The 23633-nt window shown below is 40.6% G+C and overlaps 1 protein-coding gene across 14 annotated transcripts in view; it reads right to left on the bottom strand.

The window, feature by feature from the left end:
* The window catches only part of NRIP1 (nuclear receptor interacting protein 1), a 140801-nt gene that overhangs the window by 54375 nt on the left and 62793 nt on the right, over positions 1–23633 (bottom strand). For 3 of the 14 annotated variants that reach the window (XM_021532371.4, XM_021532369.4, XM_021532370.4), the window contains exons 1-2: positions 18233–18370; positions 11558–11642 (exon numbers count right to left, since the gene is read on the bottom strand). The gene's annotated coding sequence lies outside the window, so the exon portion shown is untranslated. Of the gene's footprint in view, positions 1–146; positions 655–11557; positions 11643–17400; positions 17579–17972; positions 18019–18232; positions 18371–23633 lie in introns of those variants that run through there. The other 11 variants (XM_085593724.1, XM_085593668.1, XM_085556272.1 and 8 more) reach the window with 8 other exon arrangements.

Here is a 23633-nt window from a genome sequence, read left to right as displayed (position 1 = left end):
GTTTGTCAGTGCTAAACTCAAGTAATGCTGGCATAAGCCCCTGGGACCCTGGGATGGCTCTCTTGCTGCAGACTTCCCTTCTGAATCCTCTGGCCAACTTAATACCCCACACATACCCCACAAATACTGTCAAATTTTATTCTTACCCTGTTTTAGTGTGTGCATGTGGTTTTCTGCTCCAAAACACAATGGAGTGCTATTTCCAGCCACCATTTCTGTACTCCTGTGTTACAAAATATTCATTAGCATAGGAAATGAAAACCATGGCCAGACTTGGGGGTGGAATCACTTGTTCCCTAGGTCCTTCCAGCAAAAGGAAACAACAATACCCGAACCATCAACTCATAGAAGACCCTACAGTTTCACCAATTTTCATGCTAAGCTCCCCCTGAAATCAGTAGTAGTATGAGGTTAAGGGACTGACTCCTCCCTGGAAAAAACACATTTACTGCAATGTAGTTATTAAAAGGAACAATTAAAACAAATGTTAGCATATTAGAAACAGTGCAAACTGGTCACAAGCTCAACCTTTACCTCTAAAAAAGAGCTCACTTTGTGCAGGCAGTAGGGCTATTTCCCCAAAATTTAGGTGTGTTCCTTTTAAGCCTGATGTTCTTTCACACTCGGTGTCAAAGCTTATGAAAGCAGGAAGCACTGAAAGCAAAGCAGGACAGGTTTCCCTTAAAAACTGAATAAATATTTTTAAGCACCAGAAACATGAAATTTAGCATGTTGAAAGAGATGCAAACATCTATCCCTTTAAAAAGCCTCTTTTAGGACCAAAATATTGTACGTTCCCTTTCTCACAGCTATATGTTCACATGCTCTAACCTATTTTTAGAATGTCCTTCCTAGATTAATTTTTAAACTTGAGTCTGGACACTTCTCACCCTCTCTCTCTGCCCAGATATCCATGTTGAGTCTGTTCCACTACTGCAGGCTGCAAGGACATGGAAGTCAGCCTGCAACAGGTTTGCATCCCACCCTTTCCCACTAAAATTAAAACAACACAAGGATAGAGAGCCTGTAGAAACGAACAGGGCACAGCACTTACAGGGCCAGAGCCATAACTTCCTACAGCAGGCATGCTATTATATGTACTTTCTGTCACAGCAGATGATGACTTGAAGCCATCTCATTAAATGCTGCAAGGTTTAAAAAGTACCTCTTTCAAGGAAAAGAGTATAAATAAGCATACCTGCCTTCATCTATAAAGTAACCAGCTCAGACTTAGGCTTGACAGTATCTCTCTAAGAAGATAAAGAGACTTTACAGGATAAATACATAACTAAACCTATAGTTTTCTTTACCAGACAGAATTCTACAGCTTTAGCTATGTTAGTTCACAAATGTGACAATTTTAACCCAAGCCTGCTTATATGCTTTTATTTAGAAGGGTCTTGTACCTGAAAGCCTGTATACATCATAAATCTTTTGAAAGGAAACAGGTTTCGGATAACCCTTGATGTCAGTGTGAACTATTTAAGGAGTAGTAAGTTGTTTTAGACTAAGCCAGTTCTTCCCATTCCATTTACAAACAGCTGAGAAAAACAATGCAATGGTGATTTAAAAGGAGTGGGTAGGGGGAGAGGGATTTAACCAGCTACTTTGTGTAAGATGCTTAGTGAGCAATTTTTGTGGACTAAAATTCAATCTGACATTAGTTCAGACCTCTGTTATTTACGTGTAGTCCCAAGGAGTGGTAAACAGCACTTGTAAACTGAGAGGAAGCTGTGCCCACAGACCACAGCGTATCAAAATATCCAGTGCAGGTCAAATCCAGACAAGTCTCCCAGCCATACCATGGCCACTGAACTCCTCAAATAAACTACTGCATTTCCAGACAAAAACATGTTCCCCACATTACACATGAGCAATCTGCAAAGCCTTAAGAGCACACACAAGGTAACCAAGAAGAGCTAATACAAGCACAGATATTACATCTTTTTCTTCTCTTCTGTGATCTCATTTTAGTAATTACCAGTTATTTCTACATCTCTTAAGAGACTCACTTGTAAATAACAAATATAGGAACAGTGCTGGAACACACCAGCACATGTACAGGGAGTCAGAACTCAGGAAAGTGAGTTTATGAATTATGTTTACACATTTTTAATACAGTCTAATGATTAAATCAAAAAGGAAACTAGGAAGGATATTTGCCCTTATCTTAATTAACAAGGCTGTTTATGCAGGCTGAAAGGTAAGCATGTGTTTGTTTCTCCATCTCATTTTTATGTATTACAACTGAAGAGCATTGCATTATTTGAACTCTTCAAATCAATCGTAAGTAGCTTCCAAACAATTTTTCCACAATTGATACTTAAAAATTTAACATTTGATCCATCCAAGCAAGACCTATTTTGCCCAGAAGGAATAAGGCTCTCACCAGAAAAATTCAAAAGATGCAAAACTAATACATATTACAAACTCCCGCAACATTTCCCTTCCTAAACTTCTATCAACACATTCTTTCCCCTAAAATTTCTACAAGTAAATTGCATCACTACAAGTTCAGTTATGCCATAAAGTGGCTTTTTGCCCTAATTCTTCCAAACAAGAATGTATGAGGTCATTTGATTGATATCTTAACTACAGAATCTAAACCGGGATTGAAAACCAACTAACAAAACACAACCCCAGAACTGACAACACCTAAAAAGCTGATCACAGTAGGTGTTTCATCCCAGACAGATGAAGAGGTTCAGAAACTGTAAAAATGGTTCCCATCCATTACTTCCCTCTCACTCTTAGAAGTATTTGCTGTTCCCAGTATCATCAGCTCTACTATATCTGTTTGACTTGCCCTTTCACATAGTCTCTCTCCTATTAACATGATAGCTACAATATACAGAAATACTGCAGTATCTTAAGTTACTTTCCTGAATTATTTAAACAACCACTGCTATTTCTACAATGCAGGACATTCTGCCAGAGTTTTCTGAATACCAAAGATGATGTACATGGGACATCGGCATGTTTTTAGACTTAAAAAAAGTAGAATTAAGACACATAGGACAGCTGCATCTCCAAGCAACTTTTTGCTCAGCAAGGTACAGAAGCGAGTGGGGAGATGACACGCCCTGACTTGTGCCATCTCCCTGCAGGGAAGGGACCTTCTGCACAGGAATGGAGCAGGTCACCAAGGTCAGCAGCACTGCCACGGAGAAACCTGACAAAGTCCACCTGCCACAGCACCGAGCAATAAGCTAACAAAAATTAGATCAGATAGCAGACCTCCAAGTGTTTATAGCCCATGACTCAACTTTCCCTCCTGTACAGTGACCTTTACGGAGGACAGGAAAAGGAGGCAAGCATGCTTATATGTTAAATTCATACAACCTATTTTCCAAAAGAGTAACTGGTATCAGAGGCTCCAAATCTACTTAAGAAGCAGAACAGCAGTGGCCTATGATATCCCCAGAAGGCCAGAACAGAGGAAATTTGATTGTTTTTGTGCTCCGGGTATCTTGTGAAGCATGCACAATTTTTCCTCAAAAAGTAACAACAAAGTCATGAGGTAGAAGACACAGAAGTAGTGTGATCATCAGCACAAAGAGGATATTTTATGACCAGCCTTAATGCTCAAGTTCAGTTTTGCAGAGACAATGCAGCTGACATTTGTCTGGACAAGACATCAGAGCTAGAGGAATACAGCATTGCAATCCAAAATACTCAGCATTACCCCAAAAATAGTGTCCAAATGCTGTTCACTTCCTCTAGCAAGTGTTAGAATACTCTGAAAACAAAAGCAGAGCAGGGTAAGGCAAAAGTGAAATTGCCTGGAAAGCCTGAAGGGCACACTGAACAGATCCTTTTTTCCATTTAGGAAATTCACAGTAGAGTAACACTGATGGTAAAACTTGAAGTCCAGAAGATAAATTTCAGCAAAGTGACCTTTTATGCATTTCAGATCAAAAACCAGTTGGGTCATATGTATGCTCAGATAGCCTTGGGCATATGACAAACAAGCTTAAAAAAAAAAAGTTTGTGAGCAAGCACTCCAGACAGCTGTGCTCAAGAGCTATATCCATGAGACACACTCAAATTTTCATGTTTGATATTGTAATCTAAAGATGAGCCAGAGTTCAGTAAACAGTAAATGTGATTCTGCACAACCTTGTTATCTTTTAATCTCAACAGTTAAACCTATGTGAGGGAGTGCAAAGAGGTTACAAAATAGTATCAGCACAGTTTATTAAATGGTCTTTTTGTATTTATTTTGTAGCAGGATAAAATTTAAGGTAGCAGAGACTGAAACACCAGTAAGTCAGAGGACCAGGGCGGATTCTTGAAAAATCCTTTGGAGTTCCAGAGGCAAGACAAAATTTTTCTTCAAGAAATTCTGCACTCTTACATGGCCACTGTTTACCAGATTGGAGCAGTGTTGCTTTTACTATGTTAGCTAAGCAAAAGTAAGTAGCAAAGATGCACAGAATGGCATAGATTCTTCCCTTATTTTCCATAAACAGGAACCAAACTAACAGATTATGGGGGTTTTTCTGCTGGTTTTGCCTTTCCTCCCTATAGCCACACAGCTCTAGATATCCACTATTCTGGGAGTTCTAGGACTTAAACATATGATCATGGAATTCAGGTGAAATTCTGGACTTTGAGAACTCAACACCACCACTCCTGATTTCAAAACTGAAGAAGGATTTCACACTTATCTGTGATGTTCCACCTCCCCAGCGTCCCCAAGCCTTTTGGATCATTATGTTGTGGTTTTGAACTTTAATTTCTTATCCTTCTCACATCTCACCCAAAGAGATTTTGTTATCCACCTTCTGAAAACACTTTTAGATCATTTCAATTTATGGTTATTATAAATTCAAGAAAAATGTTCTATCTTCACAATTAGGAAGAAGAGAACATGAAACCTTTAGCTCTTGCAAAGATAGGAGGGCAAAGGGAGCTCTTGGGTTTGAGTTGCAGAGCATCCCCACAATCTAGAAACAGTCAAACAAGACTGTTCACTGAACTAATGAGCATTTGAAGGATATTCTCTTTGTTGCATAATTACTTTAGCACATAAAATTCAAGTAAACAGAAGAACGTTAGCTACCTCAACAGTGTGGAGCCCATATGATTCTCTTGTTAGATAAGAGAAATCACAAAAACCAAGCACTCTGCAAAATAAGGTAAACACAGCCAGCAGTCCTTGTTGCCCAAATGGATCCAGAAATCTGAGCAGATAGTTGTGACCATGTTTCAGATAGCTTTGTCCTTCCCCACCAAACTCAGTCCAGTATAGGACTGGAAGAATACTCTTGTTTGGATCCTCCAACCCAGCAGGGACGTCTGCTTCTCCATCTGGAAGCTGAAATCCTAGAAAATCACCATGAGATAAAAAACGTGGGAAAAAGTTTTTTGGGGATCTTTTTGTTCTGCTTAGTATGACACTTGTCACGTACTCATCTCTTTGCCAACTACAAAAACTCCTGAGTGGAGGGGGAAAAAAACCAACCCACTCAGGCAAGCAATTTTTTCCATAAACGATAAGCAAAACAACTACAGTCAAACAAAGCTGAAGGCTATTGGCAAGAAAATAGAGGCCTAGGCCCAGTTCTTTCTATTGCCTGAGAAATGAAGGCAGAAACCAGAATCTTGATGCTCTTCCCTGCTGTTTCATGCTGCTTTCTCACTGTATTTCTGTAGCAGTGGGAATAAAGACAAAAGCACCACCAAAGAACAAAGCCTGAATCTCATTCTGGCAAAAACAGGGAGGGGGAACAAAAGACAGAGTGGAAGTGGATGGACTACTTATAGCAATTATTGTCAAACATTTTTGCACTTCCTTCCTTAATGTAGCTCCTTTTGTACACAAAGGCCTCCAAATAGTTCTGAGAGGTTCCCTTTGTAAAACAAGGAGAAAGGAAAACTGTAATAAGACTATGCAATGAAGATAAATTTTCCCAATAATGCAAGCTCCAGGAAACACATGGAGGTCAAATAAAACTATTATTTGCCTTTTCAAACACTATTTTCTTCAGCTGCTAAATAAAAACATTATGAAGCCATTTTACACAGTAAAATTTAACCTTCTATTAACCTTCCATATTAAGTAAACAAACCTTTCTAGCCAATAAGCATCATTGTGAACTCTCTGAGATGATAAGCAATACCTTAATTACATTCATTTACATGACTTTGAAATTGTTCCAGACCAAAGTCAACAACTACAAGGTCAAAGAGTATGGAAATCTAAAATAAGGAGAAATCCATAGTCGGCCAGTTCACAAGGACTATGCAGCATCTTTCTAACCCAGTTTGCAAAGGGTCAGGGATACCAACCAAGTACTCACTTTTCATCAATTAGGTCAAAAAAAGCTAATCCTCTAAAACACCAAACAGAAAGCCCATCTCGCATCTCTCCCTTTTTTTTTTTTTTGAAGACTATTCAAAGTCAAAAGCAAGAGATACTTCAGAATTGTTTCTAATGCCTAAAGCCCAATCCAGCTGTATGAACACCTTATGCAAATGTTTTATAATATTCTAAATGAAACCCACAACAAAAAATATACTTTTAAAAAATATATCCATATCACTGAGAACTAGTGAATATTTGGTACAGTGCCTTCCTACATGGGAACACTAAGTTGACAAGTTTGCAACTTTTAGAATGCTACGTGAACACTTTCATTGCTTCATCCATGATACACCTGGAGTGAGAAATGCCAATAATGCTCAAGCAGCAATTAGAAAGAACTTTTAACAATGACTGTTGCAAGAAACTTCATTACATGCTCTGAAACAGCAGAAAAGTATAGACACAGTCCATCCATTCCTAAGATATTAGATAATGGCTCAGATATGATCAATAGCAATCAAATTAGCCAGAATGGAGCACACATGCACACTGCACTGATGGATCATTTCAGGATTACATTTTGTGTATTATAACCATTAAATTATTACTAATATACATATACAAAAATCTAAAGTACAGCTTTTGGATTTAGGCAGTCCAATATCAATACACTGCAGCTGACAACGTTTTCTTAGTATTAAATTAGATAAATCTCCCTGCACCCTACTTTACTAGCCAAGCACTTTTTATACAACTCTCAAGCCAGCAACCTTCTGCAATTTAAGTATGATTTAGTGCAAGAGAAGCAATGAGTATTATAAAATTTATGCTTGTTCACCTTCTCTCCCCACAGAGAAGGGCAAGACGTTTTTTCATGTAAATATGTATTAGATCCAAATCATTTAAATAGATATTATTCCATAGAGAACATGATGCTGCATATGCCCATTTCAGCTCCATGTTACTAAATAAACTGCAAGATAATGATGTTGCCTTGCTCATCCTAAAGGACACTGTAAATATTTCTAGGCATTTTAAACAGAAGTAAAAGGAAGACACTTTCACAAGAAAAAAAGAAAAACTAGGGTGGCTCTTACAGAGCTTCCTAAAGTGAAGACAAGCTACTGGCAAATTAGGAACTCTCGTTAGGAACAGGTCACAGGTGCCACAGAAAATATATAGCTCAGGTACATGGAATCTTCACAGCATGAATAGCAAATCATTGCTATCATCCAATTTCATTTTCTTTTAAATGGAGAAGGGAAATATAATCACATTTGCAAAGAGAAAACCTAGAAACTTTAGACAGGTGACTACTTCTAAAAGTTAATGCAGAAATGCTAAATGCAGGCAGCCAAATGCTAATTTGTCTCTAATACGTCTCAGTTATATTTAGCTACAAGTGTCACTGCTTGAATGGAAGACAAACAGAACAGGGAAACCTTACACAGTGCCTTAAAAATGAGAGCTTTAAGCATAACTTTTAGGTGACTGCATCTATCTCCCTGTTTTTCTCAAAATGTACTGGAAGTTAATCAGCATCTCACACAAAATGCAATTTAAGTTTACAATTTATTTCTAAACCATGTATATATTTAAAGTGAAGAGGACTGTCATTTGATTTGAAGCTATCACATACCATTTGGGCCACAGTCAGTTATCTTACAATACAGTCTGACCTCTACTTGATTTTAAAATAGGATAATCACCTTCAACTGTGTGTGAACCTTGAACATTATCAAAAACAGTTTTATTGCATCAACGATTTATTAATAGTCTTATATTAATAGTAATGTAACTTTGACTTTACAAAGTCATAAAGATGACGAGAAACACAGTCAAGACTTATTGTGCTACCTATTTTATTTTAGGCTTCTAAGGCAACCTCATGACACAATCAGAAAAACCATCCTGAAAGTAAGAGCTACAAAGGTAAAACAACAGAATACGCATGTGTCGTCCCAGTTGAACAGCAGAGCAGGAAGGATGCAGACAACATAATGAGTTCAGACAAATGCTGAAACCTTTCAAGTACCAAAACTGTCCTGCAGCCAGCTGTGCTTGGAACTGCAGAAGCGTTCCTGCTGAGGCAGGTAACCTCTGGACAGCACACGAGCAGCGGCTGCAGTAAGGAAGAGGCGTGAGCCTTACGTGGGAACGCGCTCAGCCAGATTCCCCTTCCAAGGAAAGCGCTGCAGAACGCCCAAAGCCTCCAGGCTCACATTCAAAACAAACCTGAGGAAGGAGGAAATGTTCTTCCCAGAGCGTTTCTGGTTCCCAACACTCACCGTGGCACCCCTGCCACGCGGTCACTTCTTGAGCTGCTGGCCCCATTGCACCACAGTTTAAACAAAGAGCGGCGAAGAAAGAACAATATTCCATAACTGGCATTTACAGCATCGGCCTTGGACTCCTAATCTTTACCAGACGGGCATACAAATCAATCTATCAGCTCGTAAAGGTATGCTTTTTAACCTCCAAAACAGATGGGATTGGCCAGAAACGTCTGGCATGTCAAACTGCTAATCGAGGCTGCCCTTTGCACAAAATAACCCACTTAAGTTGAGGCATGGTTGCACTGTAACAGACATTAGTCTGTGGGAAACCCATTTAACTGTCACATACTCCCGCCACTCTTGCTCTCCCTTAATTAAGCCTAATGCCTTATGCTTTGACCTTTTGTTCTAGCCTATTAACCCTATCTAGTACAAGTTCAAATATGTTAAACCTAAAAGTTTGCTTTTAATATTAAATGCCAAGCTACACAAAGAATGAGGGATGCTTCTCTACCCTGCAAGTTACCAACACCTCTGTTAGTCCCCATACACAAAATATGATCGAACACTAATCAGTTTAACAACAAAAAAAGTCGAGTTTCTTCCACTAGCATAACCTACTTTTTCCTCTTCAGAGCAGGGTGAAGTGGGAAAAAAAAAAAGTGAAACTTCTGCAAGCAACTTCATATCCTCAGGCTTTTGGGTCTTTATCCAACAAGAAAAGCACATGCTATCAGTCAAGATCACACTGCACTAATTTCCTGTTCTCTGAAACCCATTATTAAAAATAAGACATAATTGGTTTACAGTGACCAATTTCTCTTCAATTGAAGGCTGCCTCTGCCAACTCTCCTCACACTGAGTCACCATCTTGCTCTTTTGACAAGATAGTTACACTTACTATTAGTATGTGATTCTCATACCCATCTCCAGGTGAGTTGCATCCTTTGAAGTTTCTCAGACTTGCACAGACTTAAACAAAGACATAATTTATTCATTCTAGCTACACACTTTTCCTTTTATGCAAGCTCAAGTAAAGCATGGCTGCCTCCTGCTCCACTATCTCTTAATTCACGAAGGCTACACAACATAAACAAGAGCAGTAGATCTGTTGTTAAAGCAGGTCTCTTTTGGAGAAAGACTACCCTAAGGGTCCAGAACTCTGATTTAAACAAGAACTCTAATTCCAGTGACAGTAACAAACCTCTGATCAAGACACTACTGGACTCCACAATAAAGCTATTTATGTATGCAAGCAAGCTTGGTATACCAACAGAGGTATTCCACAATTAATGCTCATAACTAGTAAACAAACCTATTCCCCACTCCAAAACACCAATGATGACTGCCCATAACTGCTTTATAATATAGGTTAGAAACAGAAAGAATGCAAACTGTGCGGGGATTACAGCCATGTGTACAAACACATTCTCAAATCTTTAGCTTAACCACCTTACTGACAAGTTGAACACTTAGTGCAACATCCTTCTTTACAGTTTATGCTTCTGCAACTCTGACTAAATAAAACTCCTTTCACAAAGAGGAAATAATCTTGAACCAAAGCTTTGAATTACTTTGAAGATGTGAAAAATTTCAAAAGGCTTGCTGCCACAAAAGCCACTGTCTACTAAGTTCTATTAAAGCTCTATAAGAGACCATCTGCTGCTGATCACAACAATTCTCCAGTTTTAAATTGCTAATTAATTAATTATGTTTTAATTCCAAAATGCCTGTCTTACCGATTCAGAGACCAGCAAGTAATACCATTAACTTTCCTGTAAATACAATTGCGCAGACAACTATAAAATGCACTACAGCAACATTCAACTTCTTTTTTTGAAAAGTCAAATAAAAATAACACTGTGGAGGGAAAAATGGATTTCTAATCTCAGTTTCTGGTTATTTCCAAAGCACTGATTCTGATTAAGTCCAAATCCCTACAATGTATATATTTTCTAATAATTTCACTTGGCTATATTCTATTGTGTTGGAGATGCTCAAACAGCACTACACCAATGTTGTATTTGAGTAAAGTCAAGCAACGCATGGATTTATTTAAAATAAGAGAAAAATATATCCCTGCATCTGCAATCTGTGTCATTACAATGGATATGAGAAAGCTCTGCAGGCTGGGATTTGGTATGACTGCCTCCAGCTTCTAGACCTTCCCTACTAATGCTCACAAAAGTTGCCACTGGAGGCAATGCAAATGAGTCCTAAGAGAGACAAGAAACAAAACAACAACTGCTTGTCAACCATTACATGCCCAAATTGTATTCTTTATGCTCATCAGCATTCTCAAGTTCTTAGGCACGCATGTAGGCCCACCGAGGACAGTGGGGCTACTCAAGTGAATAAAATGACTCAACAACCCAAAGTCCATATACATAAGCAATCACTGGACAACACTCAGGGAATTATTCCCTGGTATCAAAGAAAAATAGGATTTAGGAAATGGGAACCAAGGGAGCAGATCCAAACAAAATGACAGCGATGCTAAATGTCTACAAGCCATGGTAATGTAATATCTAATAATAATTTTACTGTGACAGTCCCTTGCCACACAAGCTCAATTTGGATCTGTTTTATTTAAAAAATAACAGAGATGGAAACACAGTAAGTGTTATTTAATCTTCTCTTTCGCTCTGAAATTACATGTACATCAAGTTCTTCACTATTCAGCTACCTCCCAAACAAGTGGGCTAAATCTTCAGAACTTAACAGCAAATTACATAGAAAAAGTTCAGACATTACAAAAATACTTATTTTTCTTTAATCAGCACACATATAGAAAAAAAAAAACAACTCTTACAGTAAATGAGAGGGATTAACTTCAACATTTATCACTTCAAAACATATTATAATCCTAAAAGGCTTATACATGGCACACAGCTGTCTGACAGCTTTGGCAAGACAAAGAACAAACCCCAAACCAAGGAGACAAGGTAAACAACCCAAACAAATGATTTACCTTGAATGTGGTTCCATTAGGAAAGCTCTTCCTTCAGGAGTCCAAGGATGCATTAATTTTCTTCCTCAAAAATTTCATGCTTGATCTGAAAAGAACAGCAGAAATCACCCTATGAAAATCTACAAATCGTTCCTTCCTACCTAATGTGCCTTGATCTACTTTCTTACTGTTGGTGTAACAGAAAGCAATGCTTTATTTTGTTTAGTACAAACTGCAAGTAATATTTTTATATCAGAAGAAAAATGTAGTTCCAAACTTCAGAAATCAAAACCTTCCAGACAGAACCATGACTAAAACTAGTAGAAACAACTCATGTTGTCTGGACTTGCACTAAGGGACATTATTCTGCAAGAACAAAATCCACATTCAACTCTAAGCCAGAATCCTCTTTTCCTTCCTTTCATTCAAAAAACAGCTGTGACATGAAAGCCCTCCTTCCTATGTAGTGGTTACTGCTTAACACTTCAAACCTGCACCCATGAACATCAAAATCAGTTTCTAAAGAGCCTCTATTAATTTACATATACACAAGGAAAAGACAAGAGTATACTATAACAGGTGAGTGCAATGTAAAATGCAACAAAATTAGTAACAAAAAAATTAAACCAAGTAGAAGAAATACTTGCTTTTCAGAGATTTAAGAATAGTATATAACACTATTTTATTTTGAGAATGCTATCCATCTATCCATTACAATCCCAACCCTAAAAGTTCTTCTCAGCATTTGTCCATTATTAAGTGAAATTCTGCTAAAGGTTGCAAACTTAGAGCTTGCCCAGATCACTCTTATTTCTACTATTTCAGCTTTGTTTTTGTGACAAGCCTCAGTATTAAAGGCCTTCGAGTTACCACCAAAGCAGCAATCTTATTATGCATAGAGTCAGCTTTAAATACAATAAAATAGAGTTTAAAAAAGTTTTAAAAAAGAGACTTTCCCCACCACTTAGCTGAACTTTCCCCTCCCTGCTTCTACTTGGCAATGGGAGAGTTCCTCTCCTTATTTCAACAACTTTAGCCTCTATTCCCACAAAAAATGCATACAAAAACTTTTGATCACAGAATTTCTCTAGCACTGAGGACCCCACAGGTGGGTAGGACAGAGGGGGAAGAGTGGGAAGTGTGTGTGCTGGGGGTACATCCGTGCATTTCATCTTCCACAAAACCACTTGGGTCCAAGCCAGATTAGAGGAAACATCTAACTCTTACCACTGCAATGTGCTTGATAACTGGGGAAAAGGATACAGGTGTTGACCAGTGGGTCATCACCCAAGAAAACACCTATTTAAAGCTTTCAGGGATATGAAATAACAGCAGCATGCTGGACTACTGCCAGCACCAAGACCTAACAAAAGATGCCCAGCAATAGAGCAAATTAAGCTGAAAAATAAGTAAATACCCTGGAACACTACATGAAGACACTATTTTAAATCCTTCTTCCATATACATCACAAAATGAAAAGGTAAGCTGCACCATAGAAGGGGCACAATCCTCAAAATCTGTATTCAGTTAGGAGGGGAAAAAATTATCTACCATCACAGTAAAAACTAACAGAGAAATTACATGTACAGTGACAAAGGTGCTTACAAACAGTAAACACAGTTCAAAGCCTTCTCAACTCCATTTTACTGAAAAGGAAAATAAGATGGATGTGGAATCTCTTTTAGACAATAATAAACAGGACAAGAGGTCCCAAAGAGCAGAAGAAATCAGCATGATAAATAACAAGCCACCTGAATTTGAGAAAAATAGTTAATTTCACTATTACTGCTCTATGCTATAGACGTAGATAAAATGTTTTTCAACACTAAAAAGTGGGTGAATTTAATCATGCCTACTTCCAAGTGAAGAGAGATTGCAATGTAATAGGGAAAAACACAGAATAAGAAATAAAAATGCACTCCATAGAGTATTGCCATCAAGGTTCAATGTATAGATGGGATTTCCTTTAGGTCAGTATTCAACAGATTTTTTTTTTTTTTTTTTTTTATTGTTCCAAGTAACTACAAAAGGTTTATGGGAGTTCAGCGAAAAGCCAACAACAGATTTTGCTCTTTCTGGTAAAAATACCATATTCCTTCAGTATGTTTCAAAAATTGAGAAGAAATAAAAAACTTTTCCAGAGAAATATTTTATTCCCAAACTCTTTTTATCTGAACCACTTGCTTTACACACATTATGGTTTTTGGAATGTTGATTTGTTTTGTTTTATGGACTACCAAATGCAGGATAGGCGATAACATGAACACCACCAACAAGGCCATTTCCTGGGGCAAGAACTGTCATTTCTTTTTACATCTGAGGCAAGCCTTGCTTTTGACATCACTGAAAAGGCCTTTTCAGTTCACTTCCCTATCTCTTTTTACAGTGGGATGGGGCACAGAGAAGAAGCAGAAAGCAGGTAGATATGAGCCTTAAAAGTCTGGCATGGAAAAAAAATCAGAACAACAATACCAACCAATGAGAACAAAAATACAGTTCATCTGTGAGCAAGACTTGCTGCTTGGCTACATTTCAATACAGAACTTCATGGACTATTTTTTTGGGGAAAATTAAATACTCCCTTGTTTATTTTCAAATGACACTTTGACCCAGGACTGGAACACATTTTACATCTAGCACCTGATCTCTTCACAAGGACTCCCTCACAATTTCCTCTCTTGAGAGGAGGAAGATCATCCCCTCAAAAATCTTTCCCAACACCGAGTTTCTCTCCTACTTTAAACTCACAGTCCTAGAAACCAGTGACTAAAACAGAAGATTTGTAGCTTCTGCTTTTAATCTGAGTTTGTCTACAAGCAACATTGGTTTTCCTCTGCTGAAGGCATTTTAGAAATAAGTAGTATGAAAACAGAATTTCACTCAAGACAGGCAATTAAACAAGAGCAATGAACTCCAATAACAATTTAAGTATGAGAAGACTATGCTAGGAGGGGTTTGACCCAAGCTATGATGTCTAGCAACTGCTTCTTCTCCTTTCTACACATGAATATTTATTTACGTGAGTTTTAGTTTCTATTCTCCTTCTTCAACCATCAAGCCAAGTGACCTGCAACAGACAGCCAAATAAATTACCAAATTAATTCTTTCAAGTGCTAAATAGGTCTGCAAGCATTTCCAAGTATTTGAAATAAATAATCCGGAAACCCTAAAGAGCAGGCATTCATCTTGACCAAAAGAGTCCCTCTGCCCACTTTTCCCAAGGAATATCTTCCCACTGGGAAGCACATGAGTTTTCACATGATCCCAGATGTTCACCCAGAAGGACTGGGTGCCAACCCTTGCATGCTGTTCTCTAATTCAGTCTTTTCTAATGCAACCAGTGAATCCTTAACACCAGAATGTGGAAAAGCAATGCCACAACCCTGCTAAACACCTTCCCCCAGCTCTCCCCCTGTTTGCTGCTGCAGGCCAGCTCAGAGTTACTGTTCTTATCGTTTTGGCCTGCTGGCAGGAAGAAAGAGCAAACCACAAATGCTGTTACCATTAACCTTTTTGTCTTTAGTTCAAGACTGTTTAGACAGACTGTCAAATTTATGCTTTCTCTTTTTTTGTACATTTATGCATATTCTTTCACACCTTCTCCTCTTGCTCAGGCTTCATTCCCTACCTGTGTACCTTTCTGCTTGTTTGTCACTGCCTGCTCCTGAGCAGCAATGATTTATACTTCAAAATTTACACTTCTTGTCCCAAAAGGGTATTTTAGGATAGCTATCCTATTAACCCTGCCACCTGCTCACCACCTAACCCATCACTCAGCACGTGGGAGATGATCCCTGCCCTACCACAGGCCCCACACATGGGAGGGCGGCCACCAAAGCCCCCCCTGAAAAAGGGGTTTGTTCCCCCAAAACCAAGCACCCAGCTGGGAACCCCACACTTCCCCAGGCTCTCTTCTGGATTCCTTCCATTCCCTGTACATTCACACACAGGAAAAAGAAACACAACCACAAGACTTCTGGGGTTTGAAGTACAGGCGAGCTCTGAAGAGCTATTCTAAAATAATAATTCAAAGATCTTATGGTCTTAATGGTCTTTAGCACAGCCCTAGAGCAGGACAGCTGACCTGGGGAAATGCCTTGGGCAAGTTTATACATGTGCTGGGCTCAATGCAAAACAGGTTTTCTCTTTTATTGTAGTCATGTCCCGCACTGTCGCTGGTAGAATTAACAGTGCTCTCACTGCTTATGATAATAAAGCTGGCACTATATGAACTTTCTGCCAATGCTCAAAGCCTGAAAAATAAAGTTAGCTCTGAAGAGACAAAATAAGTTTTAAGCAAGCAGGACTCTGTCAATTCTTTTAAGCAATCCCTGCAATAAGCAAAACTACAGGCAAATACGAGCATTATAAAGTTAATTCATGTTTGAATTAACTGAATCACTTAAAAAAATGTCTTCATGCCTTTTACAGAACAGATTTACCCCAAACACAACTATCAAACACTGCAGGTGATACAGCCAGTGATTAGATCACCCTTTTAAGTTTACAATATAAAAGCATTATTTACTTTTACTTCTTTATCAACATAGTTTTTATGACTATAATAAATTTTGCTTAGCACACCTTTCACTTTAGAAAAAGAAACAAGCATGGGAAGCAGAGAAGAAGAGCATCTTTCCATCTGCAATTTTCTGCCAAAAGACTAAAAGGGAAAAAAACCCAAAAACCTCAATCCAGCATGGTTTGGCTTTTGACTGCATGTTGCATTCTGCGCATGCATGGCCTACAAAACCTGAAAGCCATTGATAGCTCTTGCTCATGAGGTAACCCAGAAGCATAGGCCAGTCTAACAGCAGGTCAGATTTCACCCTGCCCAAAACATGCAGTCACTACTCCTTACCTCCTCCATGGAACTCACAGAACACAAACACCCTCACATTCGCATTTCACTCATGATCAACTCAGTCTTCCTTCCGAGTCCATGTCAACTCTATCTCAGGAGACCACCGACAGAACAAGTCAAACTTCTTACCACAAGTTTGGGAAAACAGCTGCCTCAGATAGCGAAAACCCCAAAGCTGCCTGAACACTGTTCTCGATGAGAACTTGTGCCTTCCAAGATGTTAGCTACTGATACCCATGGAGCAGAATTACTCAGATACCATTAAAATCTGATCCCAACCACAAGATATCCTCAGCTCAGAGAGCTTTTGTCATCTGGCATCTTAATGTGTCACTCTCTCATGTGTTCAGTCAGCCCTAGAAGCAGTAAATCGCATTTGTGTATTAAAGAAAATGTTCCCTACTCGCTCAGGAATACACCACCTCCTTTCCACAAGTGACTGCTTCCTCCCCATAGATCTTCACAGATTGGATTCACACTCTTTGTTAAATAAAGCTTTACCGTATCTCTGAGCATTTATAGTGCCATGACTCAGTTAAATTCTAATCAGCCTGCGAGCTGTCTGACACTGCAGCAGGTCCCCTCAAAATAAAACAAGGAATAATATAGTCGCCAGATTCCAGAGAGATGAGGCAAAAGAGGACAACTTCCACTTCAGCCTTCTTAACAACAACATAATCCCAAAGCCAGAAATCCTGCTGTTTTTTCCCAACACCTCCAACATGTGTCAAGCTATTTTATCTGAATCCTTCTTTAAATTAAAAGCCCAGTAAATCCCCAGGAATACACAAGAGAGAAGAAGAAAGGTGCAGCACAGACACAAGGCTGTCTGCTCGCTACAACGCTGCCCCCGTTTTGCCTACACTACGTTTCCTTAGGTCTCACTACCTCCCAACTTAATCACCCGCTGACACTTAGAACGAAAAGCCTCAAACAACACGTTCTGCAGGGAAAAACGAAGGGTGGCAGTGGCAGGAAGAAAAAAAAATTAAAATTCACCTTTAGAGGGCTTCGGGGACACACCAAAAAAAAAAAAAAAAAAGAACCACCACGTCTGGAAAAGTAACCTTTAGTCTAGAAGGGAAACAGCGACGTCCCTAAGGAGCCCGAAGCGATGAGAAGGCATCTTTGGGGGGCGCAGGGAGCCGCGCCGCGCGGGGCCGGCCCCGGGCTGGCGGCGGGCCCGCAGGTGGCGGCGGGCGGGCAGCGCCAGCGCCGGGAGGCGGCGGGGCGGCGTGGCCTTGCCCGCAGCCCCGGAGCGAGCCCGCCCGCCCGCCGCAGCCGCGCTCCGAGCGCCCGCCCGCCCGCCGCTCGCACCGGGCGGGGCGGCGCGGGTCCCCGCCGAAGGGGCCCGGCCGTGCGCTCGCCGCGGGTCCCGGTGGGGGGGCGGAATAGTAACTTTTCCGTTCCGGCGGCTCCCCCAAACCCACCGCGGCCGGGCAAACTTTCCGCCCGCACCGCGGGCGCCGCCGCCGCGCCGGGCTCCCCCCGGCATTGTTCCCCGGTAGCGCGGCCCCGGCCCGGCCCGGCCCCGCTCGGCCATTTCCCCGGCGGAACAGCGCCGCGCTCACCCCGCGGCCGCCGCGGCTCCTCCCGGCCGGGCCGCCCGAGCCCCCGGAGCCGCTCCGGCCGCAGCCGCCGCGCACGCCGCCCTGCTGCCGCGGCCGGTCCCGGCGCTGAGCCCCGGGGAGCGGCGGCTGCCGGAGCCGAGCGCCCAGCCGGGTCCCCGCGGCCGGAGGACAGGACGGGGCCGGGCAGGGCAGGACGCGCCGCCTCCCGCCACCCCCGGCCCCGCGCGTCCCCCCCGCCCCGCGCATCCCCGCGCACATACGGGGCGAGCCGAGCTCCGCTGCGCTGCTCTCCGCGGCTCGGGGCTCTGCTGCAATGCCTGCGAGGCTGACTTTCAAAGCCTAACCCGCAGCCGCGATCCTCCCTCTCCGCCTTCCACCTCGCCCGCCGCGGCGCAGCCCGGCCCCTCCCCGCGCCGCGCCATTCATCTCTCCAGCCAAGTTTCTTAACCCTTTGGTAACCTCCGGCAGGAGGCGGGGCGGGATGCGGGCACGCAGGGATGCGCCCCCCGCCCCGCCCGCCGCGGCGAGGGCAGGGCAGGGCGGCCGCCCGCACGTACGCGAATCCCAGCCCCTCCTGCCCCCTCTAATTAACCTGACTGAGATCGCAGAGCCTCCGGGAAACTCACGAGCGACAGCACCGGAGGACCCGTATCGGATGAAAACGGCAGTGGCTTATAAATAACACTTTATTTTTTTCCCTTTTTTTATTTTTCTTTTTCCTTTCCCCCTTCGGCTGCTTTGGAATAATAGGGGGGGAGGGCGCTATTCGTGCTACTAGTACTTGTCAGTTTACAGCTTAAGTTTTCAGCCTTTCCTCCGAAAAAAAAACCACGGGCTAGAAAGTTCAGTGCTATTATTATCATTATCATTATTGTTGTTGTTGTTACTACGCTATTTTGAAGGAAAAGCCGGGATGCTCCCGGCAGCGGCCCCGGCACCTGCGGCTGCTCCGGGGTGGCGCTGCCCCGCTTCCCGGCGCATCTCCTTCTCCCAGGGCACCGGGAGCGGCGAGCATCCCTGCCCGGCGCTCCCTGTGCCGCGGGGAAGGAGGACGGGGGGGCACAGCGGCTCATTAAAGCCACGTGGCAAATAAATGCAGTTTAGGAGGGAAAAAATAATAATAATAATAATAAACCAACCCGGAGCAGAGCAGTGCTTCCCAAGAAGAGTCAGCCCTATATTTTGCTAGGCGACGTCCCCCAAAGCTCTGCTGTCAGAAATTGCACGGAATGTCAAGTTGTTCTTTAGACTTTGCTGCCACCAAAGAGAGTACGCAGAGATACAGGCTGAGCTTGGCTGTACAAACGAAGCTACAAAGTGCATGCGACCTTCATCACACCTCCTGTGTGCCTGTGTTTAACAAACGTCTCGCCGTGTCGCACACTGTCTGCCAAACGCTTTACAGAATACTTCATGATACTTCACTTCTACAAGTCAAAGACTGACTAAAGAGAAACAAATTTGTTTGCAAGTCACATATAAACTGCATGGTAATTACTGCATTAACACATGCCCACCTTTTAGTTTTAAAACTCAGGTAAAATAAATGATCTATTCAAGCGTCTTTTTAGTGGGAGACTAATATTAAAGAGCACAGGAATTTCCACTTTAAAGAAAGCGAAAGGGAGTCACATTTATGAAAAGCTAAGTATTTTAACTGAGTGATAACATGAATGAAAGTAGATGTAGGAATGTTAAATAAAACCTCTCACTTTGGAATGTACAGATTGTGTACAGGCTTAGAGTGGAGCTAGTAATGTATTACTTGACCTATTTTTTTAAGCCAATGAAAGATTTAGGTTAACTTCATCATGTGTTTTTAACCACTTTCTTCCAGACATGCAGCAGCATTTTCTAAAGCCATTGCATGTCACAGTGTTTATACAAGTCCCTTTTTTTAAGAGCATAAGTCTCATAATATAGCCTACTTGTACTTCCATGAAAAGAATGGGTTTTCTCTTCCTTTCCATTATAGGCTCATGAGCAAATTTTGATCGTAAAGAAATTATCCCTAATTTTTTTATTTCACAAAGAATCTTCATCTCAAATTTTTTTTCAATGCTAAGCAGCTGAGTTATCTGGGGAAAAGGAAATTTTCTCATTACTGCAGCAATTTATCTGCTATTTCAATCAAGAGTGTCTGTAGTAGAGACGTCTTTCATTCTTAACCTTAGGGAATGTATTGCGTAGATGAGAGACCTACAAAATGAGGAATCTTGGACAAGCAACAGAAAAAAAAAATGTGTGTGTGGAGTATTTGTTAAAATGATTGTTGTCTGGTAACATATAGTTGCTTGAGGACACAAGTTTCAGAAGATACAATCAACGGAGACTGTATTAAATAATAAAACATAAAGATTTAGTAGGTTGTTTCCACTGCTTAATAGTTGTATCACAATGAATTGTGCCGCTAGTCCATGTTTACTTAACTATGAGAATTCAAACAATATACCGAATAAATACCCTGTACAAGTAAAGGAAAAAAATGCATCACGTACTAAATTCCATCTCTCAAGAAGTATGAAAGTACTGATGTGAACTTGTTGGTCCTTTCTGAACGTTCTTCAACCAAACCCAAACACACTCTCACTCCCCAAACATAAAAGGTGAGCATCCATGGCTGTACCAATCCACCATCTGTGGGTGGTGTCTATACCTTCACTGTCCTACAGACATCACAAAATTTTGGACACTTTGCTCAATTTTTTTTCAAAGGGAATTCATCGCTATAAGATGATGTTAAATGGAAGGCCAGTTGTGACAAGGAAGCATAAACTACCTTTACATCAGTCTTGGAAGGGAGAAACTTATTATAGAGCTTACATTAGAACTCACTCCCAGAAAAGCAAACATTTAGTGGAGAGCTATTGGTGTCATACTTTGGTAATATCAGCAAACCATTTCTTTTATATATTTAAAAAAATATATCCTAATGCATTTTTGACCTAGGAAAACTTCTATCAAAACCAAAATATAACTATGATTCTAACATTCTTGAAGAACAAAATTAATCTGTCTGACCATTTAAAAAATGGTTAAATAAATGTTGAGGTACCTACAACTTATCTTTGATAATTCTGATGATTACAATAGTACATTTAAAAAAGATAAGCAAGGATTCATCTTCAGTAGCAAACTTTGTCTTCAACTTACTGAAACAAAACACATTGGTGTGTGCCATATGGTAAAAAGACACATATTATCATCAAAAAGTAAATGCAAATGCTATTTTATTATTCCCAAACGTTTTTAAGCTAATGCTAGCTCATTTTTAAATCACATAAGGTGCTTTGAAGAGCTTGGGAGAACTACAGTTGCTTTTATTTTGATTTTTATTTAAGGTTATCTCAGCCTCTCAAAAAGCTAACCACTCTGAAACTACCTTTTTCAATCACAATAATTAAGGCCTTGCTTTATGGCATCCAATCATGATATGAGAGGCTTAGGTTGTGGTCGAGAAGCTTTACAGAAATGCATTTCCAGACTAAATCTTCCTCTAAAATAGTTTGTCAGCCTTACATAGACAAATAATGAAATTCTGTCCTTGACTCAGCCTAGTTCAATTCACGTAATATGTCAGATTAGCCACCATTCCAAAGGTGCCTTCACAGAGGATTAAATCACCTAGTTATTCCAGAATTTAGGGAGACACACACACACACACACACACCAAAAAATAGAAAATAAAAAGAAAAAAGGAATTATGATGAATCCTGTTTATTCAATAAAAGACTTCAAAGGAGGTTTGCTTAAATTAATGATCATCATATATCAGTGCTCATCCATAAATCTGAAGTAGTAAGGTGCAAAATTCTGCTGTTCTTCAGGGGTACTGTCTGGGAGTACCTGAAATCAGTGGGAGCCTTACAAGTGTTATCAGGGAAGAACTGGTCCAGGGAAGGGTTCTTGCAGGGGGGTACCACAGGACATCTCCTGTTTTCCTCCTGACAGCAGCAAGTCTGCAGCTGTTGGTGGTAGAGTTGAATGACACAATGATGTGTAAAAGGAAGAGTAAGATATTCTATGGCTGAAAGTTATAAAAACTACACACCAGTGCTTTTTCATCTATCTAGATTTAAAATTATGAAGGCATTTGCATGCATACATCTATCATTCCCTACTGGAGTTGTTTTCCACTTCCTATTTTTTTTTTTTTTTCATTTTTTTAATTACAGAGTCTACTTCCATTTTTACAAGTACTTCCAAGCAGGTCATCTGAGAGGAATGTACCCTTAGTAGCTCAAATTAACTTTTTTTTTTCCTTGCATTATTTAAAAGTAGACTTCAGATCGTGACTATTTATTCTAAGAGTAATAAGCAAAGGACCAGATGCTAGAGTCTTTTCAATTACAGAAACATTTAAAGACAGCTGTACCATATAAACTCTCATGGAGGAATCATATGCTTGCAGCATCTGGTGAGTTTTGGCCATGCCTCCAGCACGCTGTATCTGTTCTGAGGCACGAGCTAGGGTGAGGCTTACTTTGCCATGTGTGTTTTTGGGGTAGAGGTCTGCAGGTTTTTGACCCTAAATGAGGAATAACACTTCAGGTCTTACATTTAGTGGCAGGAAATAAACACTACTTGACACCTTTTATAGAAGAGTCAAAGGGGCTGGCACTAAATTGATATGACTACCTTACATTAATTATTTTACCAGAACAAAATACCAGGATTTTTTTATCCAGAAGAGAGCATCCTGTACTCCTGAATTTCCTTCCATTTCATCCCACTTGCACAAACATGAAGATTATATTTCTGAGAACATTGTTCTGATGAGTCACGTTCCTGGTAGTGTGAAAGCACATCCAGAAAATAACCATGCTGGAGTCCCTGCTCATCAACTGGCAGGAGAAAGCAGCAGCAGAGCAGGTACTGCACTGCACAAGCACTGCTCCTACTTGGGGGTATGCAAAGATAATGTCTGAGAAGGTTATAGGCATGCAGCTGGAGCTGTTCAGAACACTCATTTTCCTTTCAGAATTTTTCTCTGACAAAGCTGAATTCCCCATGTCAGCAGCAAGAGATTGAAAGAGGACTGAAGAATCATGCCCTCTCTCACCCTCTGCTTTCAGGAGTTACTCTCAGTGACAATTTTGCTTCACAGCCCCATTTTGCTGGCTGGCTAACACGAGCTCTGGGTAACCCTTTGCCATGGTTCTCAGGCTGACACAAGCCATGTTGTTGAAACAGTATGTTCCAAAATGAAATGAACAGTACGTACGAATTATACACACACGATCTGGCAGCCAATACCACACTGCACATGAATAAAGTTCTGGAGAGGACCATTAGGAAGCACCTAAAAAAGCAAAGCTTAAGTGTCCTGCGTTTCCCCTTCAAAATAACACAGGTGCTGGACAAACATTTTAAAATATATGAACACTTTAATTAAGTATTAAAATTACAATAATATTCTTTAGTAAAAATGATACTAGGTGCTCTGACTCAAGTACAGGAAACTGCTGTGCTAAGCTAAACTGTGCATCTCATGTATTTTTATTGAATCTGTTTTCGTTCCCACGTATTAGCTTATATACAGCTAAGAAATAATGAAGAAAATTTGGCTTTTATCTCTAGGTACCTAAATGGAGACTGTTTTGAAAACATGGTTCCAGTTCCGAGGATGAAATATTCTCAAAAAAATTGTTGCTTATCTAC

This window comes from Lonchura striata, chromosome 1, assembly GCF_050655825.1.
Source record: "Lonchura striata isolate lonStrDom1 chromosome 1, ASM5065582v1, whole genome shotgun sequence".
Lineage (NCBI taxonomy): Eukaryota > Metazoa > Chordata > Aves > Passeriformes > Estrildidae > Lonchura > Lonchura striata.
Note: the sequence above shows the minus strand (reverse complement) of the source record. Positions and strands in the feature narration are given on the sequence as shown.